The sequence below is a fragment of the Pinus tabuliformis genome, chromosome 5_2, assembly GCF_031772625.1.
Source record: "Pinus tabuliformis cultivar Carrire ecotype Pingquan chromosome 5_2, CPIR1, whole genome shotgun sequence".
In the NCBI taxonomy this organism is placed as follows: domain Eukaryota; kingdom Viridiplantae; phylum Streptophyta; class Pinopsida; order Pinales; family Pinaceae; genus Pinus; species Pinus tabuliformis.
This window is the reverse complement of record NC_142306.1, coordinates 384,251,477-384,276,416: the sequence shown is the minus strand read 5'-3', so window position 1 is coordinate 384,276,416 and position 24,940 is coordinate 384,251,477. Positions and strand designations below refer to the sequence as shown.

Sequence of the window (24,940 nt, the reverse complement as noted above, 5' to 3'; positions counted from 1 at the left end):
TGTGAACCATCCCCTCACGAAAGTCTGCACAAATGGGATGTCCGCTAAATGATGCCCCCAAACTTCAGCTGCCCAAGTCTTCATTTGTGCCGCCGAGTAGTTGCGACCCCGGATGTGACCGACTAGGACCCGATCTGCAAAGTCCATCGCTTCTCCCCACTGAATATCCTCTTCGAGTCTGAGAAAAATATCATCCTCCTTGGATTTAAAGCACTTGTATTTCCTTTTAGGGCCGCGAGGAGGGGGAAAGTTCTGTGGTCGACCGGAGGGCGGAGCTGTAACATTCAAAGGTGCCGAGATCTGATGAGAGGCAGGGTTTCCAGTATCAGTACCAAAAGGGGGGCCCGAGAGTGGGGGGACGGAAGTGAAGCTTCCGAAGGAGGGACCAAGGGAACCCGAGAGTCCGATAGAGGAAGAAAGCAAGGAAGGGTTATGCGGCGGTCGGGAAAAAGAGTCGGCTGTTGGGAGATCTAAACCAGGGTTAGGGTTTAGGCATCCACAGACAAAACCGAGGGTTGCTAAAGAGTGAGGGGGTGTAGAGAGGGCTGGCCAGGTTGGAGGATTATCTGGAAGGACCACAGGCTGAGTCCTCGACGGTTCACCAAACGAATATTGTGAGAAATTTCCGGAGAAGTCTGAGTTGTACATACCTTATGAGGTGGAAAATGGAGTTCGCCAGATGGAGACCCCTTCTAGCGGGTCAGCTGTATAATCAACGGCATCCAGGTCCTCCATGGCCAGCTGCGCCTCGGAACGACGGACACCTTGTGGAGTAGAGAATCCCGGAGAAAAAGATAGGTTGCAGTTAACAGACCGAGCAAGGTAAATTCGAACCGTCACAGGTATTATCGGAAGGCACGACATAGTAAAAACACCTCGGCGAGGAGCTATGAAACCGAGGTTGACAGTGCTATGGTGGAGAGGTAGACGGTGACTGCGGTAGCGGCGGGAGGAAATGGAGGGCGTCACGGTTAAACTGCAGCATCAGGGTTCAGAAAAAACCCTAACCAAACCTTCACGCGAAATTTCCCGGCCCGTCTCCATCAGAGCTCCTCTTCTTTTCCTTTTTCTATTATTTCCATTTTCAATCTTACTATGGATATTATTAACATGTAAATATATATTTTTTTACAATACCATGGGCCAGCACCATGACTTATCAATATCACATTCCCAAAAAACATAACTTATTTCACAATCAGAAAATCATATAACAATATGACATGATTCTTAACCATGGATATTCACCCCCACTTTTCCATTTATATTATGAACTTGTGAATATGCTTTGTTACAATGCCATGGGCCAATAGCATGGCTGATCAATACCTTATACCCAAAAATCATAACTTATTTCTCAATCAAAATATTTTATAACAATATGACAAGATTTTTAACCCTGGATATTTTCCCCCACTTTATCATGGATATTATTAACTTGTAAATAGGCCTTATTACAATAACACAGACCATGGCTTATCAATACAATATTCTATAAAATATTTTAATTTAATTTAATTTAATTTTATGACATTTTTTTAATTGAATCTAAAATAAAAAATGTTCTAATTACTTTTGAGATATATTTAAACTCTTTATAGTCATGGATATTAAAATTTTCTCATATAAATTAAATCAACTTTTTAATAAAATAAAAAAATTTGAATACTTTTATATATAAGGATGTGAAATTTATATATAAAAGTATTAATCTAAGATATAAGTTTAATATTTTACAACCAATTGAGGTATAAACATAATACAATGGACCAAATTTAAGAGATAGGGGGAGAATGGGAAGAGAGATAGGGAGGGAGACACAAAGATGGAGGGGAGAGAGGAGAGAGAGGGAGAAAGTGACAAACTTGGAGGGAAGAGATAAAGCGAGTGATGGGGGATAGATAGAGGGAAGGGAGAGAGAAAGGGAGACATAGGAAGGAAGAGAGAGAGGAATCAGGAGAGGGAATGAGAGAGAGATGGAGGCTGAATGATCCAGGTGGATGTTGGTGGCCACCCACCTATCCCATTAGGACCCCCACAACTATCTCTTTCAGTTTTTCAGTTTCCTTAATTATAGCGTAGTTTACTATTTTTAGCAGTTTTTCAGGTCCTAAACTGCGGGAGCCGTTTTGAGGCCCTAAACGACGTTTTTTGGAAATCTACCTCCACGATATTTTAGGTAAAAAATCGTCTTTTTCGTCGTAGTCCTCGCAGAGATCTTTCCAACAGGGTATCATGCGCGTCAAATGGAGATCGTATGCCAAAGTTATGACCCCGGGAAGTTGATGTACCAATTTACCCAAATGGGGCCCATAGTTTGGTGTTTCATCTTCTAGGGTTAGTTTTTGTAATGTTAAGGGTTTTTCATTGTTTCTCAATAATAAATAGGCCTTCGAGCGTCATTGTAAAGACAATTCAAAACAGTTCAGAGGCATGTAGCCAACACATCTCTTCTCAGAGATAAGCTACCATCGCCCTAGCTAGGTTATTTATATTTGTAAGCATATTTTAGTATTCTCCATTAATGAAATAAAGTATTATTTCCGTTGCATCTCTGTTTTTATGGTTATCGCATCTCTGTATTTATGGTTATCTCTGTAATCTATTGCGTTCCTGCTTAAATCCGGATCAGTGGTATCAGAGCGGTCTGCTTTTTCTCTGTTTTTCTTTGCATGTCCCCAACGAGGTCCAGATATGAGTTAGGGCTTGAATTGGTCGAACCTTTGCAAGACCAGCCTCACAAATCTCGACGACCTCCCATGGCGGATGAGAAGAAAGACGAGGGGGTAGGAGATCCTATCAGAATCTTTCTCGAAGAAGCCCTCAAGCGGTAAAGGAACGCGATGATGGATAGCTTTGCACAGATCATTTAGTGGCTACCCAGAGGCGGCGCATCGGCTTCCAACAGCTACTCTGGAAACACCACACCATTAAGGTACAAGTTAATTTTTAAATCCCCATCTTCGAGGGTCAAATAGACGCAGATGCCATAGATAAATGGTTAAATCTGCTAGATGGGTATTTTTCTGTTCATGAATTTTCAAGTCGGGAAAATATTGTTTTCACTGTTCTCAAAGCAGCCCCCCATGTCAAGGACTGGTGGGAAACATACTGCGAGTAGAAGGATGAAAGTACAGGCTCACTGTTTTCAGTCACCCCCACTTGGAATGACTTCTGGGATGCCATCAAGGAGAAGTACTACCCTGTCAAAAGCTATGAGGACAAATGCATCAAGTGGACCACACTGCGGCAGGGACGAGACCAAGATGTACCAAAGTTCACAAATATTTTTCATATCCTTCGCACACAGTTGCGTATCAAATATTCTCAGCTGCATCTGGTACTCAAATACCACGGCTGCCTACACAGATACATCCAGGAAGAGATGGAGTTCTTGAACATCTCCTCACTCGGCACAACATACTGATACGCTATCAAAATCGAGCAAAAGTTCAAACAGAGGAAGCGAGACTTTGGATCTGCAAATCCGAAGCCTAAAGGGCAAAGCCAAGGCGGGGTGACCCAAGAAAACCCGTCTAAGCTGCAAGAAAAAAACAACACCACGAAGCTGAAGAAGGACACTGGAAAGTAGTGTGAGTTCCACAAGAGTCCCACTCATAACACAAGTGAGTGTCGGACTAGGCAGTCATTGGTGGCCGAGTTGAAGGCTTCCGAATCAGATCCATGTTCTGACTCTGAGCCAGAACCCGACAAGGGGGATGGTAAAGGGAAGAAAATCATTGATGAGGATCCTAGTGCCACTGCTGCCACTGCCAAGATCCAGAAGAATGAGCCCGAAGAGCCAGAGGAGGGGGAACGTCTTTTCCACTCACAGATGTGGCTGAAGGGTTCGCCGCTGCAATTCATTGTCGATAGTGGCAGCCAAAAGAACCTCTTTTCAGCAGAGGTCGTGAAGCGGTTGGGCCTACCAACTACACCACACCCACAACCATACAGTATCGGGTGGCTTCACGAAGGAAGAGATCTCAAAGTTCACCAGCAGTGTCGCCTTCCCTACAGCATCAAGCCCTTCACAGATGAGGTATTGTGTGATGTTACACCTCTGGATGTTTGTGATGTACTATTAGGCCAGCCATACTTGTGGAGGCGACATGCTATGTATGAGTCAAGGCCTTGTGCTGTCATTATTTCTTTGGATAATTCATTATACAGGAGACCAGAGGTAGCTCCACCTACCACCACCTCTTTGATCACTACTAAGAAAGGTAGTAATCTCATCTCATAGACTAGGAAATTTATTTTCTCTCTGGTTCACTCCCAAAGTAAGGGGAAGATCGTTGCTACATCCATGACCCCCGCAAAGGGTTCCTCCATGCAGCAACAGCAATATAGGGATACAGTCATGACAGAACACAAGAACAACTTCTCCTTACCTAGAGGGGTACCACACAAGTTTCAGGTGGGCGAAAAAGTTTAGTTACATATGCAGAGAGAACGCCTTACCAGAACCCATCAGAAACTCAGACCGCTTCGACATGGTCCTTACACCAGTAACAAGGCTGTGGGCAAGAATGCTTTGAAGCACATCATTCCTCCATTCCTTTTCTTTCACCGATTGTTCAATGTGGACCATCGTCGACCATGCTTCCCACCATTTCTGGACACATCAGAGATTGTAAAACAACTCACTGGAGACCCAGCTCAGCAGAAGCTTCCTCATCTCAGGGAGGAACTCAACGCAATGGGGACCATTGCTTCTTAAGGGGGGAGGAATGATCCAGGTGGATGTTGGTGGCCACCCACCTATCCCATTTGGACCCCCACAACTGTCTCTTTCAGTTTTTCAGTTTCCTTAATTATAGGGCAGTTTACTATTTTTAGCAGTTTTTCGGGTCCTAAACTTCCGGAGCCGTTTTGAGACCCTAAACGACGTTTTTTGGGAAATCTACCTCCGCGATTTTTTAGGTAAAAAAATTGTATTTTTTGTCATATTCCTCGGAGAGATCTTTCCAACGGGCTATCATGCGCATCAAACGGAGATCGTATGCCAAAGTTACGACCCGGGAAGTTGATGTACCAATTTACCCAAACGGGGCCCATAGTTTGGCGTTTCATCTTCTAGGGTTAGGTTTTGGAATGTTAAGGGTTTTCCATTGTTTCTCAATAATAAATAGGCCTTCGAGCCTCATTGTAAAGACAGTTCAAAATAGCCGACACATCTCTTCTCAGAGATAAGCTACCATCGCCCTAGCTGGGTTATTTCTATTTGTAAGCATATTTCAGTATTCTCCATTAATGAAATGAAGTATTATTTCCATTGCATCTCTGTTTTTATGGTTATCGCATCTCTGTATTTATGGTTATCTCTATAATCTATTGCGTTCCTGCTTAAATCCGGATCAATGAAGGGGAGAGAGGGGGAGGGAAGAAGAAAGACAAAGAGGGAGAAAGGCGGGGAGAGAGAGTAAGGGAGAGGGAGATATATAGATACAAAGAGAGAGTGTGTGTATGTTTTGGAGGTGAGCTAGAGAGAGGGAATAAGAAAGAGACACATATATATAAATATAGATATTATATAGTATTATATAACCATCATAGATCCATCTTAAACTTGGATCTATCGAGTGCCAAGAGGGATTAAATTTCTTGAGGTGCAAACCTTTCCTCAAGTTTTACAATAAAAAAAATGTTTTCACCTCGAGATATTTGATCCCTCTCGACACTTGATGGATCTTGGGTTAAGATGGATATAGGGTAGTAACAATAAAAATAATTGCATAGTTTAGTGGATGGAAGTTATTTTTAGGCATCTCAAGTCTATTGTAGAGTTTAGTGAAGGTCATTTTTCCTATCTTTATGGTGGATTTAGAAGTAAAGCTCCTTATAAGAAAGGAAATTTATGGAAACCTCGAGATAGTTGTATTCTAGATGATGATGATAATATTCAACCCTAGTTAACACAAAGAATAAGATAATAATTACATTCAAAGAGCCAAAAAAATAACAAGCATAGGCACCCCTTCTAGCCAATGAAGAAGATTGTATTGAGAAAATTATGTCCTAGTCTCCAACCAAGGAGGTAGACTCGAAAGACCAACAAGATTGTGAATTTGATGGGCTATTATTGAAGGAAAGAAATATCTAGTGACATGTCACTTTATTTAGGCATTCATGGAAAACCTATACAACTTAATAGGTTAGGGTGCATATCAGATGAATCATTAGAGTCTCGTGCAAAGTGAGAAACCTTTGATGTTGAATATTTTCGTCAAGCAACCCTTAACTATAATTTTCATGGAAAATGAGAAACCTTTGATGTTGAATATTTTCCTCAAGTAGCCGTTAACTATAATCTTAATTTGGATAATGCTGTTAAGGAACAATGTTTCATAAAAGAAAAAATGCATCTCCTTAATGTACGATGGATATTTGAGTTCAAATCTCATAGGGGGTGTCATGTTGTTCGTTATATCTCCCCTACAGGTCAGAATTATTGTTCTCTTTTACAAGCATGTTTGGCATGGAAGCAAGAAAAAGAATTATAGGGAGTAATATAAGGAAATCATGATGATAATGTGTAGGGGATAAAAGGTCAAGAAAATTATTTTGATGTTGTTTCTTCATTTCCTCGTCTGCAGAAAACTTGGGCATGGGCTCCAAGAAACATGTTTTCAAATTTTGTATGTCCAAATAGGTCATGGAGAATCTATAGTTCTAAGGATGTAGTAAAAATTGAAAACAAGGATAACTAATCTGTTGAGGATGATTTCAAAACTAACATGGGACTAAAGCAATGAGTATTTAGGAGACAATAGATGCATAATTGTGTCAATAAGAGGATGCATGTTTTAGAGGAAATGTTTCCTCTTACAAAAAATATACTAGGATAAAGGAATATACCTTTGAATCAGGGATATTTTGTCGGAAAAATGTGATGATAAGTGAAAGTTCACAAGGACCGGAACTCAACAATTCAAGGCAAGGTCTCTTATCAGTTTCTGCAATTGGTAGTAGAAAGCATAAAGTTGGTTTACAAGATTTTCTTGAAGGTAATTGGAAAGATAAGAAAGGAAGACCATGCCCCCTTATGAAAAGAAATGTTGACAATATGTGGAAGTGGTTGATAAGATGCACAAACTATTTGAGAGCCCTAGAAATAAAAAATCAATTGCATAATATGGTCATCTTGACAATAGATGGAAACCAAAATACTTAGTGCATGGAAAATTTAGTGTCTTTAACCAGATTTCTCCAAGCGACTCTGTAGGAATAAACTCATATGAGTTTGGATCAAAATGACTGACCCCTTCCTTCACACATCAAGGCTGTGAAGGTTATGTTTCTCCATTTTTGGTTGAACTCCGAGCTCCTCACTTTGGAGGCAATGGAAGTGACGTGAAAGAAGAGGGTATTTTTCCAATGTAAGAACAAAAATCTACTCATCATAGGGTGAGAGGGGACCTGGACAGATTTGTGATAGTTCAAATCTTGAAGATGAGGAAGAGCCTTTCCAGCCTCACTACATTTTAGCTTCTTGCTGGGTAGATGAATATAACTCTCTTAGAGAAGCAAGGTCTGAGAATGAGGGCACAAAGAAATGGAAGAGATGTTCAACCAACATTGACAATGAGGGGAGGTACACTTCAGTTTGCAATGACATTTAGAATGGCAATGGTCAAAGTATTTCTCCTGAACCAGGAGAATACGTGGGAAAAAGATCAGAGGGTGCAAGAGGAAAATCAAAAGTTATGAGGATGATAGAGTTGAAAGTATTAGTGGTGTCTCATTTGGGTAGTGTTATATTCTTTCCATGACTACCCCATGCACAAGGGGGTGGTAGCCCTGTCTGTACATTGTACGTTATGTCCGGCACTGCTAGGGGGTCACAAGGGGGTTGGTTGCCCCCTGATGTGAGGGGGCCATAGTCCCCTTCCATGGGGTCTGGGGCAGTGGCATGGGAATTTTTTTTTAGGCACTATATTAGGTGGGTCGACATATCTATGTTTTTTTGCATGGATTTCTCACATGGTTTTGGGCATGTTGGTTTTCTATCCATGGTATTTTGTAGATTTAGTCAAGGGAACTATGGTTATGTTCTAATCCAAGGTTAATGGATTGGGGTTTATAGATGCTTTGACATGTATATATATGTATTCTAACATTGAAAGGAACATAATGAAAAGCAATCTCATAGTCCTGGTTTTGGGATCTAGGGGAAAATCTCTATGTATACCTATTTTATGTTTTATGCTCTTTCCATTTTTTTCTTTTTTTTTTTAGAATTTGCATGCAGGTCATTTATGTATGATGTTAAAGCCTACATTTCAAACGAGATTTGTTTTGGCTCCACGAGGACGCCCTTTCTGTTGAGGGGTTTTTTGCTCGAGCCTATGGTAGACCCTGTTCAGTGGGAGATTCATGGGATCGATTCTTGTGGTGAAAGAAGATGGCGAGCAGTGGAAAGATAAAGATCAAGAAATTTAATGGTCAAAGTTTTGGTTTTTGGAAACTGAATATGGAGGATCTGCTGGTAGATAAAGATTAGTAGATCACAGTAGATCCATGTACTAAACCAAGAAATATGTTATTTGAAGACTCAAAAAAGTTTTATTGGAAGGCAAAGAGCACAATACGATTGTGTGTCTCAGATTCAGTATTTCTTAATGTATCAGGGGTTGTGGGACAATTTAGGGACATTGTTCCAATCTAAGTCTCTGGTTAATAAATTGTTCCTACTGAAAAAGATCTATAACCTGAGGATGAAAGATAGAGACTCTATGAAAGAGCATCTGAAGGCATTTAATAATGGGATTATAATATAGTTTTTATTTGTTGATATTAAAATTTTAGATGAAGATAAGTGCATCAGTTTGTTGTGTTCTCTACGAAATTTGTGGGATAGTCTAGTTGTTGCAATAGGTAGCAATGTAGCTTCCTTGGAGTTTGGTGAAATAGTCTCATCCTTATTATCAGAGTAGATGAGATGGGAAAATATGGAGGGCCAGAATGGTGATGCCTTGTCTATACGAGGAGGGTCCCAGCCTAGAATCAAATGTAAGTCCTTGAGTGGGAGATCTAAATCTAGAGGGGACTTATAAATATCCAAGAAAGCATATAAAGGTGTCTTGGAAATGCGGAAAGCAAGGGCACTTGAAAAGGGACCGTAAATCTAAATCTCTTGAGAAAGGAAAGGGATATTATGATGCTCCTTCTCCAGATTCTTTTTGTACTCCAGAAATGACATGATGATCTAGGTGGATATTGGTGGCCACCTGCCAAGTCCACCTAGACCCCCACCATTGTTTCTCGCAGCATTTTCAGTTTCCTTAATTGTAGCACAACTTACTATTTTTAGCAGTTTTTTGGGTCCTAAACTTCTAGAGCCGTTCTGAGGCCCTAAACGACGTTCTTTGGGAATTCTGGGAGTGCTCAGATAGATCTTTCTAACGAGCTATTGTACGCATCAAACAAAGATCGTATGTGAAAGTTACGACCCCGGGAAGTTGGTGTACCAATTTACCCAAACGGGGCCCACAGTTTGGCATTTCATCTTCTAGGGTTAGGTTTTGGAATGTTAAGGGTTTTCCATTGTTTCTCAACAATAAATAGGCCTTCGAGCCTCATTGTAACATACTTCAGAGGCATGTAGCCACCACATCTCTTCTCAGAGATAAGCTACCATCGCCCTAGCTAGTTTATTTCCATTATTGTTTGTAAGCATATTTCAATATTTTACATTAATGAAATGAAGTATTATTTCCACTGCGTATATGTGTTTATGCTTATCTCTGTAATTTGTTGCGTTCCTGTTTAAGTCCAGATCAGTGGTATCAGAGCGGTCTACTTTTTCTCTGTTTTTCTTTGCATGTCCCTAACAAGGTCAGGATATAAGGAGTTAGGGCTTGAACTGGTCGAACCTTTGCAAGACCAGCCTTGCAAATCCCGACGGCCTCCCATGGAGGATGAGAAGAATGATGAGGGGGTAGGAGATCCTATCAAAATCTTGCTCGAAGAAGCTCTCGAGCAGCAACGAAACACGATGATGGACAACCTTGCCCAAATCCTTCAGCGGCTACCCAGAAGCGACGCATTGGCTTCTAGCATCTACTCTAGAAATGCCACGCCCTTTAAGGTACAAGTTAATTTTGAAATCCCCATATTCAAGGGTGAGATAGATGCAGATGTCGTAGATAAATGGTTAAATCTGTTAGAGGGTTATTTTTCTATTCATGAATTTTCGAGTCAGGAAAAGATTGTTTTCGCTCTTCTAAAAGAAGCCCCCCACGTCAAGGACTGGTGGGAAACCTACTGTGAGTAGAAGGATGAAAGTACTGTCTCACTATTTTCATCCGCACCCACCTAGAAATCATTCCGGGATGCCATCAATGAGCAGTACTACCCTGTTGGAAGTTATGAGGATGAATACATAAAGTGGATCACGCTGCGGCAGGGAAGGGACCAAGACGTGCTGGAGTTCACCAATATTTTCCATACCCTTCGCACAAAGTTGGGTATCAAGGATTCGAAGCAGCATTTGATACTCAAATACTGCGGCTGCCTGCACAAGTAAATCCAGGAAGAAATACAATTCTTGAACATCTCCTCGCTTGGCACAGCATACCGATATGCTGTCAAGGTCGAGCAGAAGTTTAAACAAAAGAAGCGAGACTTTGGATCTGCGAATCCAAAGCAGGGGAAAGGTGCCCCTAAACCACAGAACAAAGGACAAAGCCAAGGTGGGGCAGCCCAAGACAACCCGACGAAGCTGCAAGCAAAGAACAACGCCGCAAAGCTGAAAAAGGACACGGGAAAATGGTGTGAGTTCCATAAGAGCTCCACTCACAACACAAGCGAGTGTCGGGCCAAGCAGTCACTGGTGGCTGAGCTAAAGGTTTCAGAATCAGATGCATGTTCCAACTCTGAGTCAGAACCTAACAAGGGAAATCACAAAGGGAAGCAGATCATTAATGCGGATCCCAACGCCACTGTTGGTACCACCAAGATCCAGAAAAATGAACCCGAAGATCTAGAGGAGGAGGAGCGTCTCTTCCACTCCCAGATGTGGGTAGAGGGCTCCCCGATACAGTTCATTGTTGATAGCAGGAGCCAAAAGAACCTCATTTCGGTAGAGGTCATGAAGCGGTTGGGCTTACCGACCACAACACATCCACAACTATACACCATCGGGTGGCTTCACCAAGGACGAGATCTTCGCGTGAGCCAGCAATGTCACCTTCCATACAACATCAAGCCCTTCACGGATGAGGTATTGTGTGACATTGCTCCCCTTGAAGTTTGTGATGTATTATTAGGACAACCATACTTGTGGAAGTGACATGCTGTGTATGAATCAAGACCCCTTGCTGTTATCATTACATTGGGAAATAAGTTTTACAGGATACCAGAGGTAGCACCACCTACCGCCATCTCTTTGATTACTGCAAAAAAATGTAGTAAGCTCATTTCCAAAACTGGGAAATTTGTTTTCCTAATGATACGCCCTCAAGGAAAGAAGAAGACAGTGGTCGTGACCTCCAGATAGGGCCCCTCCGCACGACAACTACAGATGGACAAGGTTGTGGAGGAGTATGAGGACATCTTCACCTCCCCCGCAGGGGTTCCTCTGCACTGCCAGGTCAAGCACTCCATCGATCTGACCCCAGGTACGCCACTACCCAATGGACCAATTTATCGGCGCTCCGTTCTGGAGAATGATGAAATTAATAGGTAGATTCAGGAGCTCCTGCAGAAAGGTCACATCCATCCGAGTTCATCGCCTTGTGGGAACCCAATCGTGTTGGTACAGAAGAAGGATCGGACGTGGAGACTCTGTATTGACTATCGAGCGCTGAACAATATCATTGTCCGTAATAGGTACTCGATCCCATGGATTGATGACGTCCTCGACCAACTAAAGGGTGCAAAATATTTCAGCAAGATCAATCTAAAGTTAGGATATCAGCAGGTACCAATCGAACCCTCTGATGTGTGGAAGACTGCCTTCAAATCCAAGGAGGGCCTTTTGAATGGTTGGTTATGCCTTTCGGATTGACGAATGCTCCTGCAACCTTCATGAGGCTAATGGCTGACATCTTACGGCCATTCACCAACTCATTTGTAGTAGTATACTTGGATGACAGTCTGATCTTTAGCCAGAGTTGGGAAGAGCACCTCCACCACATCCGACAGGTTGTCCAAATACTGCGGCAACTTAAGCTATGTGCCAATTTGGAGAAATGCACTTTTGGCATGACCTAGGTTCAGTATCTGGGATACATCATTGATCAACAGTGGGTGCATATGGATCCAGCCAAGATCCAAGTCATTCCGGATTGGCCATCTCCAACCACTCTAACAGAGCCCCGTAGCTTTCTAGGTCTTGCCAACTTCTACCACAGGTTCGTGTTGGGGTTTTCTCATATTACTTGACCCTTGAGTAAAGTCACTATGGGAGGGGCGAAAGCAAAATTCTTTTGGTCTAAATCTCAACAAAAGTTATTCATAGAGTTGAAGGATCACCTCTGCATGGCACTAGTTCTCGTGTTACCAGATTTACAAGAACCATTTGAGTTCGAGACAGATGCCTCTGACTATGCTATTGGGGCAGTCCTTACTCAACATGGACATCGAGTGGCATATCAGAGTGAAACACTTTCAGACACAGTCTAGAAGTACCCCACTTATGATAAAGAGATGTATTCCATTGTGCAGGCCTGTCGACAATGGAAGCATTACATTTTGGGGAAGAAAACGGTCATCCACACAGACCACAGACCCCTGCAGTTCATACAAACCCAAGGGAAATTGCAGAATGATCACCATGATAAGTGGTCTACATACCTGCAACAGTTCCACTTGAATATCAAGTATAAGAAGGGTAGAACCAATAATGTTGTAGATTGCCTCAGTCGACCACCGATCATGGCGTTAACCACCGTGCTCAACTTTTGTGGGCACGAGACTTCTGATTAGCCACTTCTCTACAAAAGCGACCCAGAATTCAGCCACACATACCAGACACTCTTGGAGGGTCAACATGTTCCATATTTTCACCTCCAAGATGCCCTGTTATGCCACCTGGGTCACCTTTGTGTTCCTTCAAGCGAGCGTGCCAAGATGATTTCGGAAGCACGCTACAGTCGGGCTGCTGGGCATTTCAGGGTCGAGAAAATAGTGGCAGTACTGCAAAATTATTTCTATTGGCCGAATCTTCGACAGGATGTTTGGAAGTACATCAGATCATGTACTGCCTGTGCCATTTCCAAACCAACCATTAAGAAGCACAACCTCTATACCCCCTTGCCTACCCCTAGTCGACCTTGGGAATCCATCTCCATGGATTACATGTCAGGCCTTCCTTCCACTAAGCATGGAAATGACTGTGCTTTTGTGGTCGTTGACAGGTTCTCGAAGATGGCCATTATGTCAGCTTGCAATAAGAATATCATAGCAGAAGCCACTGCTAAACTCTTCTTTGAACGAGTGTGGGTGCACTTTGGGATCCCATAGTCTATCATCTTAGATCGGGACAATCGATTCCTCAACACATTTTGGTCCAGTCTCTGGTCAATTCTGAACACCAAACTCATGAAGTCCACAGCCTTCCATCCTCAAACTGATGGCCAGATAGAGGTTGTCAATAGGATGGTTGTGCACATTCTACGCATGTATAACTCAAAGCATCCACGCACATGGTACAAGAGCCTCCCCTGTGTTCAGCACAGCTACAACCGAGCTCTTCACAGCTCCACTAGCCGTAACCCTTTTTAGGTGGGTGTGGGATTCCAGCCACCATGCCCCATTGATGTGGCCATGCCACTTGCAGCTACTCACATAAATTCGGCTCATGTCCAGTCCGAAACAGATAAGGCCACCAGCTTCATTGAGTGCATCCAGCATATTCACCAGCAGGTCCATGACATTCTGGAGAAATCAAATGCCAAGTACAAGTAGCGACATGATCAAGATCGGGTGCCACATAAGTTTCAGGTGGGCAACAAATTCTGGTTGCATTTGCAAAAGGAACGCCTTACTGGAGCCTATCGGAAACTGAGACCACTTAGATATGTTCCTTACACCATTACTAAGGCTATGGGAGACAATGCATTTGAGCTTAGCATTCCCCCATTCCTTGGCTTTCAGCCAGTGTTCAATGTGGACTGCCTTCGGCCATACTTTCCACCATTGCTAGACACATCCGACATTGCAGAACAACTCACACCCACAGAATTAAATCCAAATTGCATGGAACAAGCTGCAACTGATCGGATCATGGACACATAGATCAAGAACACTCTCCAACAGAATATCAAACTGTATCGAGTTGTCAAAGCAGGCCAACTCCTTCACCAGGGCAAGTGGCTCACCAGGGAACAAGTTCAGCAAAAGTTTTCTCAACTCATGGAGGAACTCAACGCAATGGGGACTATTGCTTCCTAAGGGGGGAGGAATGATCCAGGTGGATATTGTTGGCCACCTGCCAAGTCCACCTGGACCCCCACCATTGTTTCTCTCAGCATTTTCAGTTTCCTTAATTGTAGCACAACTTACTATTTTTAGTAGTTTTTTGAGTCCTCAACTTCCGGAGCCATTTTGAGGCCCTAAACGAAGTTTCTTGTGAATTCTCGGGCAACATGGCTTGATGGAACCACGTTGCCTCACAAAGTGGTAGTGCTCAGATAAATATTTCTAACGAGCTATTGTACGCGTCAAAAAGAGATCGTATGCCAAAGTTACGACCCTGGGAAGTTGGTGTACCAATTTACCCAAATGGGGCCCACAGTTTGGCGTTTCATCTTCTAGGGTTAGGTTTTGGAATGTTAAGGGTTTTCCATTATTTCTCAACAATAAATAGGCCTTCGAGCCTCATTGTAACACAATTCAGAGGCATGTAGCCACCACATCTCTTCTCAGAGATAAGCTACGATCGCCCTAGCTAGTTTATTTCCATTACTGTTTGTAAGCATATTTCAGTATTTTACATTAATGAAATGAAGTATTATTTCCACTGCATATCTATGTTTATGGTTATCCCTGTAATTTTTTGCGTTTCGGTTTAAGTTCGGATCACATGATAAAATTCATTCAATGAAATAGATGGAATTATTTCCAACATCTTATATGGGTTTTCTTTTCTACTCCAGAAATGATGATCAAATTCATTCAATGAAATAGTTGGGATTATTTTTCAACCTCCTTCCAAAGCTTCTAGGTTTTGAAAAAATTCAATAATGGTTGGAAATATTGAGTGAAATTGATTGAAATAAAAGCCTTGGTGGTTGGGTTTACTTTGAGAATTATTTGCAAACATCTAAAGTCTATTGCATATCTTAGTGGAGGGAAGTTCTTTGTAGACATCTGAAGTTTATTGCAAAGCTTAGTGGAGGTCTTTTTTCCTATCTTGCTGGTGGATTTAAAAGAAAGGCTCCTTATAAGAAAGGAAATATATGCCACTTCAGGATAGTCATATTCTGGATGACGATGATGATGATGATGATATTCAACCCCAGTTAACAAAAAAAAAAAGATAATGACATTCAAAGAGACAAAAGAAGAACAGGAACAAGTACCCCTTGTTCTAGCCAATGAACTAGATTGTATTGATCAAATTATGTCCGAGTCTCCAACCAAGGAGGCAAACTGGAAAGGCCAAGAAGAATGTAAATTTGATGGGGTATTATTGAAGGATATAGTAGTGGATTGGAGGAGACAATGACATCTTCAATGAGGAAAGAAATATGTAGTGAAATGTCACTTTATTTAGGAATTCATGGAAAACCTGTATAGGTGAACATGTTAGGGTGCATAGAAGATGAATCATGGCAGTCTTGTGCAAAAGCATAAGCCTTTGATGTTGAATATTTTCCTCAAGAAACCCTTAACTATAATCTTAATTTGGACAAGACTTTAAACAAACAACCTTATATAAGAGTGAAAATGCATCTCCTTACTGTAGGATGGATATTTGAGTTCAAATCTTGCTAGGGATGTTATGATGTTCGTTAAATCTCTCCTACAAGTCAAAATTATTATTCTCTTTTGCAAGCATGCTTGGCATTGAAGCAACAATAAAATGTTTAGGGAGTAATAGATGGAAATCATGATGATAATGTGGAGGGGATAACAAGTTAAAAGAAAATGCTTTTGGGGGTGTTTCTTCATTTCCTCCTCTATAGAAAACTCGGGCATGGGTTGTAAGAATCATGTCTTCAAATTTCATATGTCCAAAGAGGTCAAGGAGAGTTTATAGTTCCACGGAAGTAGTAAGACATGAAAACAAAAATAATTAAATTGATGAGGATGCTTTCAAAACTGACACAAGACTAAAGAAACAAGTATTTATGAGATAGAAGATGCATAATCATGTCAATAAGAGGATACATATTTCAGATCAAACGTTCTGTTATGAAACCAACTCACAAAAAGATAGAAAAGATCGATCAAAGCCTTAAAATTCAACCTCTTCGAGGGGGAAACCTCCTTTACATTAGACAAATGAAAAATTCATGGATGATTGAAATGACAAAACCTTCTTTCTATATAGAGGGATTCTATGGGGCACAATAATAACAATATGGGGACAATAGGGGCACAACAATAATAATAAGGGATACAACAACAATAGTAATGGGGGAATCACTAGCATTATAGGGAACTAAGATGACCCTCTCCTTCAAAAAAGTGTTGTCCTCAACGCTTGAGTAGTTCTGGATGCTTCTGTATAAAATTCTCATCCTCGCATGTGGAATCTTCAGTAGATAAGTTATTCTACTTGATGAGATACTCCAAAATTGATCGATTTCATAGCTATCAAGTTCTTGTCTATGTGACTACTTCCGATTCCAATATAGTTTTTCCTTCCTCGCCAAGTTCTGGCAATATTGTTTCAACTAGGAGCTTGTCGCCTACAACCTTCGTTAAACATGAAACATGGAAAACTAGGTGCACCCGAGAAGCTACAGGAAGCTACAATTTGTATGCCATAGTACCAATCTCTTGCAACACCTTGCACAAACCATAATACTTTGGTGATAATTTATTATCCTTCTTAGCTTGCTTTAGGGAAATTTTCTTATATGGTTGTAGCTGTAGGAATACCCAATCACCTACATTAAAACTTCTTTCGTTGTGTTGTTGATCTGCCTGTTGTTTCATTCTATTCTGTGCCAGCATGAGGTTACCCTTTAAGAATTGGAGAACTTGTTGTTGATGCTTGATGTGATGTTCTAGTCCTCGAACCTTATAATTTTCTCTTAAATATGATGTGATGGATGGTCACTGATATCCATAAAGTGCCATAAATGGGGTGATTTTTGTTGCAGTATGGAAGGAAGTGTTACACCTCCATTCAGCCAGAGGAAACTATTTGACCCGTTGTGTCTATTGTGTCTAAAAATTTCCAGTGAAAATGGGATCTCTGTCACTTACAATAATCATTGGGTTTCCATGTATCTTTTGAATTGTTTCCATAAATGCAGTAGAAAATGTACTGGCTTTAAATGGATGTGATAATGCACAAAAGTGTGCATACTTGGTAAGTTTGTCAACTATCACCATGATGACTCTTTCCTTCAGACTTTGGTAAACCTGTGATAAAATCCATTGAAACCTCCTCCCAACGTTGGCTTGGAATGGATAAATGTTGTAATAGACATGGGGTCTTAATTGTTTCAACTTTATTTCGTTGGTAAACCAAACATTCTGCCACAAATTTTTGAATATCCGATTTGAGGCCATGCCAAAAAAATTCCTTCTTAATGCTATGCTATGTTTTTAAAAATCCTGAGTGCCCTCCTAATGGAGAAGTGTGCAATTCCATAAGAATCTTTTGTTTTAATTGGGAATTCTTATAGAGTTATAAGTGATTTTTGTACCATAACGAATCATTTTTCCAGCTAAGTGTATCAGATGCATTGGAATCTTGTAGTAACTTTTGAATAAGTGCCCACACTTCTTCGTCATTCTTCCATTCCTCCCTTACTTCGTTTATCCAATCTGGTTGGATAATAGAAATGGTGCACAACAATGCTTCCACATCGTCACCATTTCTTAAGTGCATGTAGTATTGCAAACATTTCCTTCTCATAAATAGCTTTGTGTAAATACTTTCCCTTGATTGGATGACTTTCGAAAGAAATGGGTCTTTCATCTTGCATTGAAACAACAACAATTCCATTTCCTGAAGCATCACATTCCACAATAAAGGCTTTTGTGAAGTCCGGTGTAGCTAAGACCGGTGCTTGGCACATTGCCTCTTTAAGATGTTCGAAGGTCTTTGTTGCTTCTGGAGTCCATGAAAATGCATATTTCTTCAATAATGTTGTTAGAGGTGCTGCTATTCTCCCATAATTCTTAACAAACTTGTGATAATACCCTGTCAACCTAAGAAATCCTCGCAAATGCTTTATGGATGTGGGGATTTTCCATTGCTTAATGGATTTCATTTTTCTAGGGTCTACCTTAACACCTTCATGAGATACAATATGACCTAGATATTCCACCTCTTGTACTCCAAAGAAACATTTGGAGCTTTTTGCATATAATTTATTCTCCTCCAACAGTTGTAGCACCCTGTCAACATGTTCAACATGATCCTTCCAAGACTTGTTATAGATTAGTATATCGTCAAAAAATACTAACACAAATTTTCTAAGGAAGGGTTTGAAAATGGAATTCATCAAACCTTGAAATGTAGAAGGTGCATTGGTAAGGCCAAAAGGCATGACCAAAAATTCATAATGACCCTCATGAGTTCTAAATGTTTTTTCCGAAATGTATTCAATCTTCATTCTGATTTGATGATATCCTGAATGAAGATCGAACTTGGTGAACTGAATTGATCCATGCAATTCATCCAATAATTCGTCAATGACAGGAATGGGAAATTTATATTTAATGGTGAGCTTGTTGAGCTCCCTATAATCCAGACACATGCGCCATGATCCATCCTTCTTGTGCACCAATACTACTAGTACAGAGAAAGAACTTTGACTGGGTTGAATTATACCAGCCTCTAGCATTTCAACAACCATACGTTCAATTTCACTCTTTTGGGCATAGGGATATCTGTACGGCCTGATGTTTGGAGGAACACTTCCTAGAATCAAATGAATAGCATGATCATGATCATGAAGAGGTGGCAGACCTTTGGGTGTCTCAAATACTTTGGAATGACTGTCCAAGACTTTTTGGAGATTTGGAGAAATAGATGATTTCGATGTGGAAACATCTAGCGAACATAATTGTGCAATTACTCCTCATTGTTCATATTTTAGAAGCTTTGTCATATTGTTAAAGATTATTATCTTTCCCCGTTTCCCTGAAATACCCCTTAATTCAACTTTCTTTCCTTCCGTAGAAAATTTCATGAAAAGTTCTTAAAAATTAAAAGCCACTGTACCCAAGGATTGTAGCCATTGGAATCCTAATACAACATGAGCACCTCCCATTGGAATGGAAAGCATTGCGATATTCAATACATATTCTTTCATGGATAACTTGATATTATGGCACTTTCCAGAGAAATTATGGTTGCTCCGCTTGCAACCATCACTTGAAACTCTGGTGTTGAATATAGGAAGCAATTCAATTCTTTTGCTACTTTACAATGAATAAAATTGTGGGTACTTCCTAGACCAATCAACACTATTACCTATTTCTTCTTGATATGTCCTTCTATTTTGATAGTTTGAGGAGTGATAATTCCATCTAATTCATTACAAAATATGGTCGGATTCATTTCTTCTTTATATAGGGTTTGTTCCTGGAGTATATACTCTTCTTTCGACATTTCTATTTCCTTTTCTTCCTCCTCTTCACAATCTATGTAGAATAATTTCTTCTCAACACACTTATGACCTTTAGTGTATTTTCTATCAAAACTGTAACAAAGCCCTTTTGCTATTTTTTCTTCCAATTGTTGTAGTGTCATCCTTATAGGTTGTGGAAGGCTAGGGGCAACAACACTTCCATCTTTATAGTTTTGAGTTGTAGGCTTCCTAGTTGCCATAATTTTTCTTTCCATTTTTCTTGCTAACCTAAATGCCTTCTTCAATGAATCAGGTTCCTACAGGCGAATATCATGTTGGATATTATCCTTCAAAATCCCTTTGAACACATCAATCCTATGCTCCTCTAGAATATCTTTTACTGTTATGTTCAATTTTTGGAAGTTCTCAATGTGCTCCATCATTAAACCCTTTTGTTTGAGACTTATCAATTGGCTAAAAAAGGTGTTGCTTTTGTATCCTCATAATCTGTTGTCATTTATTCCTTAAAAATTGCTCAAGTGTAAATTTGTTTACGAGAGCAAATCCATTGATACCATACAAACTGATTTGGTTCCAAATATAAAGTTTCAATATGTAGCTTTTGTGTGTTTTTCACATTATGGAGATCGAAAAATTACTCCATCTATAGTATCCACGTTGCAGGATCCTTTCGATCAAACTTCCTCATAATGATTTTTCGAATATGGTGGGTCTTCAATCCAACATTAGAGTCTATGAAATCATGATTAACATTTCTTTTGTTCTCATCATGAGTTTCCTTTACTACCCTTTCACCATTAGTGACCATTTCTTGTAGCAACTTATTCAAATTTATCTTCAATTTTCCATCTTATTGTCCATGCCATCCATCTTAGCTTCCATGCCATCCATCTTAACTTTCACGCCATTCATCTTAACTTGCATTCCATTCATATTAGCTTCCACACCATTCATCTTGGCTTCATTTACCTTTAGTGACAGTGAAATTTGTTGTACTTGGTCTTGTAATTTTGATATATCATGTTGCATTTCTTCCTCTTCTTCAAGAGTCATGCAAGAGCTTTTAGGTTGCTTACTAGGTGTTTCCATTTCCTTTCTTTAGGAAATTAATTAATGCTAATAATTCTTCACTATTCCCTTTGAATTCCTTCAAACTAATTTTTCAAACCAAGCTTATGCAAAAATTTAAAAAAATCTACACACATTTTTTCACTCTATAGGAGCTCGATATTGCATCTGATGTATCTCTGTAATTTCGTTACTTCCATTGTGACTTGTAGTAGCCCTCTGCATCCTCTTTCCAATGCCACTAGTCTGATTGAATTTAGATTCTCGAAGGAACAATTACGCGCAATATCCCAAGATGACCTGATTATATACCTTTTAAGAAGAGCGAAATTGTATGAAGTGCCATGTGTCACTGTTTTGACCTTAGTATCTGGAAAATATACAGGAAACTACAGTCCGTCCTCTTTCTGTAAATTCTTACGAAATTTTAATCTGATACTAAAAAAAATTATGACGATTTTCCCCAGGTCACCTATTTGGAATGTAATTCAGGAGGCTGCAAAAAGGCCAACTTCCTTAAATCATATCTCCACAAATATAGTGCAAAAAGCTCTATAATTGGGACCCAAGCTTTAGAATGATTTCAACCCAAATGGGTTTTTTTTAGCATCTGAAATGTTGCATAAAAAAAGTTATAGTGCAAATACCACAATAACGTGTTTGGAGCAGTGAAACCCTAGAATCCAAAGCTCTGATACCAAATGTTATGAAACCAGCTCACAAAAAGATAGAAAAGATAGATCTACACCTCAGAATTCAGCCTCTTTGAGGGGGAAACCTACTTTACATTACACAAATCAACAATTCTTGGATGATTCAAATGATAAAACCTCCTTTCCATATAGAGGGATTCTATGGGGCACAATAATAACAATATGGGGACAATAGGGGCACAACAATAATAATAAGGTCTACAACGACAATAGTAATGGGGGAATCACTAGTATTATATGGACCTAACATGTTTCCTCTTATAGAAAAATGTACTCGGGTAAAGCAATATACCTTTTAATCAAAGAGTTTTTTTCCAGAAAAATATGATGAGAAGTCTAAGCACACAAAGACCGAAACTCAAAAAGTCCAGACGATGTCAATTAACAGTTTATGCAATTAGTAGTAGAAATCATAAAGTTGTTTTATAAGATTTTCTTGAAGGTTAGAAACGTAAGAAAGAAATACCATGCACCATTGTGAAAATAAATGTTGAAAATTCATGGAAGTGGTTGATAAGATGCACAAATTGTCTCAGAGCCCTAGAAAAGAAAAATCAACAACATAATGTGATCATGTTGACAATGAATGGAAACCAAAATACTTGTTGTATGGAAAATCCATTGTATTTAACTAGATTTCTCCAAGTGACTTTGGAGGCAGGAACTCACATGGGTTTGGATCAAAAGGACCTACCCCTTTCCTCACACATCAAGGGTGTGAAGATTCTACTTATCCACTCTTAGACGAACTCCCAACTCCTCACCCTAAAGGCAATTGAAGTCATGGAAAAGAAGAGGATATTTTTCCAACATAAGACCTTCAATATATGTCATCGAAGGATGAGAGGAAACCTAGACATCTGCTTGACATTTTGAAGCTTGAAGATGAGGAAGAGCCTTTATAACCTTTCTACATTTTAGCTTCTTGCTAGTCAGATGAATATAATTATCCCAAAGATGCAAGGTCTGAGAATGAGGGCAAAAAGAAACGGGAGAGACATTCAACCAACATGGATAATGAGTAGGGGAGGTACTCTTCAGAGTGCAGTGGCATTAATCATGGAAGTGGTCAGAGTATTTCTCCTGAACTAGGAGAATACATGGGAAAGAGATCAAAGGGTGCAAGAGGAAAATCAAAAAGTTTCGAGGATGATGCAGGTTAAGGTATTGGTGGTGTCTCGAGGAAAGATGATGTAAGAAGAGATGCACAATCTGACTTGGAATTGAGTTAATGAGAGCTTATGGAACTAGATGATGGCAACAATAGTGAAGATGATAATATTGGACAACAACCAAGTCCTCAATTCAACTTGATATTCCACTCGCACAAGGAATGATTGATATGATACAATATTGTATAAATGCCAATGAATTGGAGAGGCCTACCAGGATAGATGAAGGCACATATGGAGTTGTCTATGGATCTAAGAATAAGAAAACTAGGGAGATAGTCACTCTGAGAAAGGTAAAAATCGAAAAAGAGAGAGATGGATTTCCGATGACTTATCTAAGGGAGATAAATGTCTTTCTATCATTCCATCACTCATCGATTGTTGATGTAAAGGAAGTAGTGGAAGGAAGCAACTTGGAAAACATTTTTATGGTGATGGAATACATGGAGCATGATGTAAAAGGACTCATGGAAACCATGAAAAAGTATTTTAGGTAGAGAAAAGTTAAATGTTTGATGTTGCAGCTCTTTGAGGGTGTTAAATACCTTCATGATAATTGGGTTTTTCATAGGTACAAGTTCCTTATGTTTTCAATTACATTCTCTATTGTTTTTAAATGATGCGCATTATGCATGGCATGTGTGCCTTGATATCTTTTTTTTGGGTGTTTTCTTCATCTATTTATCGAAGATAACATATAAGCGGTCTTTTTTCCATGCCATTTATGCACTTGATATATTTTTTTATGTTCTTTCTTCTTCTATTTATCAAAGATAAAATAGAAGCATACTTATAGATTTTTTATAGAAATCGATGTTGAATGCATCTATCTACTTTGTTTATTTTTTCTAGGGACTTGAAGACCTCAAAGCTTCTTCTAATCAATTGTGGTGAACTTAAGATATGTGACTTTGTTTTGGCTAACCAGTATGGCAGTCCTTTGAAACCTTACACACCAATGGTTGTCACCTTATGGTAGCTTAATAATTGTTCTAATATATAGTTGTGTGGCTTGCATGTTGATTGCTTGCAATACAAAAGCTTGTTGAACATTTAATTTTTCATTTAAAGACCATACCAAATAAAATTTTAAACATTTTTAGTTTACTAATGTTGATTCTTTGTCACTAATTTCTTGTAGATATGAAAAATAGTAAGCTAGTCAAGAATTAATTACTTTAGTGTTCATTAAGTGTTTGATTATTTTTGTACTCCATAAATGAGACGATAAAAATCAGCTGATGAAGTATATGGAACTATTTCCAACCTATTCCATGGGTTTTATTTTCTACTACAGAAATGACAATCAAATTCATTTAGCGATAGTTGGGATTATTTTTCAACCACCTTCCAGAGCTTCTTGGTTTTGCAGAAATTTAATAGTGCTTGGAAATATTGAGAGAAATTTATTGACCTAAAACCCTTGGTGGTTGGGTTTACCTGCGGAATTTCTTTGTAGACATATGAAGTCTTTTTCATAGTTTAGTGGAGGGAATTTCTTTCTAGAGATATAAATTCTATTGTAGAGTTTAGTGTAGGCCTCATTTCCTATCTTGCAAGAGGATTTAGAATAAAATATCCTTATAATAAAGGAAATTTATGGCCACTTCAGGATAGTCATATTCTAGATGATGATGATGGTATTAAACATGAAGTAACACATAAAAAAATAAAATATCACTCAACGAGCCAAAAAAAGAACAAGCACAGGTACCTCTTGTTCTAGCCAATGAAGGAGATTGTACTGAGAATTACCAAGAATATTATGAATTACCAACCAAGGAGGCACACTAGAATTACCAAGAATATTATGAATTTTATGGGTTATTATTAAAGGATCTAGGCACTGGATTAGAGGATGCAATTACCTCTTCAATGAGGAAAGGAATATCTAGTGGCATGTCATTTTATTTAGGCATTCATGGAAAACTTGTACAACTAAACAAGTTAGGGTGCATATGAGCTGAACAACGAGAGTCTCCTGTAAAAGGAGAAACTTTTGATGTTTAATATTTTAATTGAGAAACCCTTAAATATAATCTTAATTTGGACAATACAGTAAAGAAGAAAACTTACATAAAAGCGTAAATGCATCTCCTTATAGTAGGATGGAGATTTGAGTTCAAATCTCGCAGGGTGTGTCATGATGTTCATTATATCTTCCCTACAAGTGAGAATTATTGTTATCTTTTGATATCATGTTTGGAATTGAAGCAACAACAAAATATTCAGGGAGTAATAGATGGAAATCATGATG

The 24,940-nt window shown here is 39.5% G+C and overlaps 1 pseudogene; it reads left to right on the top strand.

The window, feature by feature from the left end:
* The first annotated feature begins 733 nt into the window (after positions 1 to 733).
* On the top strand, positions 734 to 23,662 carry LOC149159084 (cyclin-dependent kinase G-2-like; annotated as a pseudogene).
* Positions 23,663 to 24,940: the final 1,278 nt, after the last annotated feature.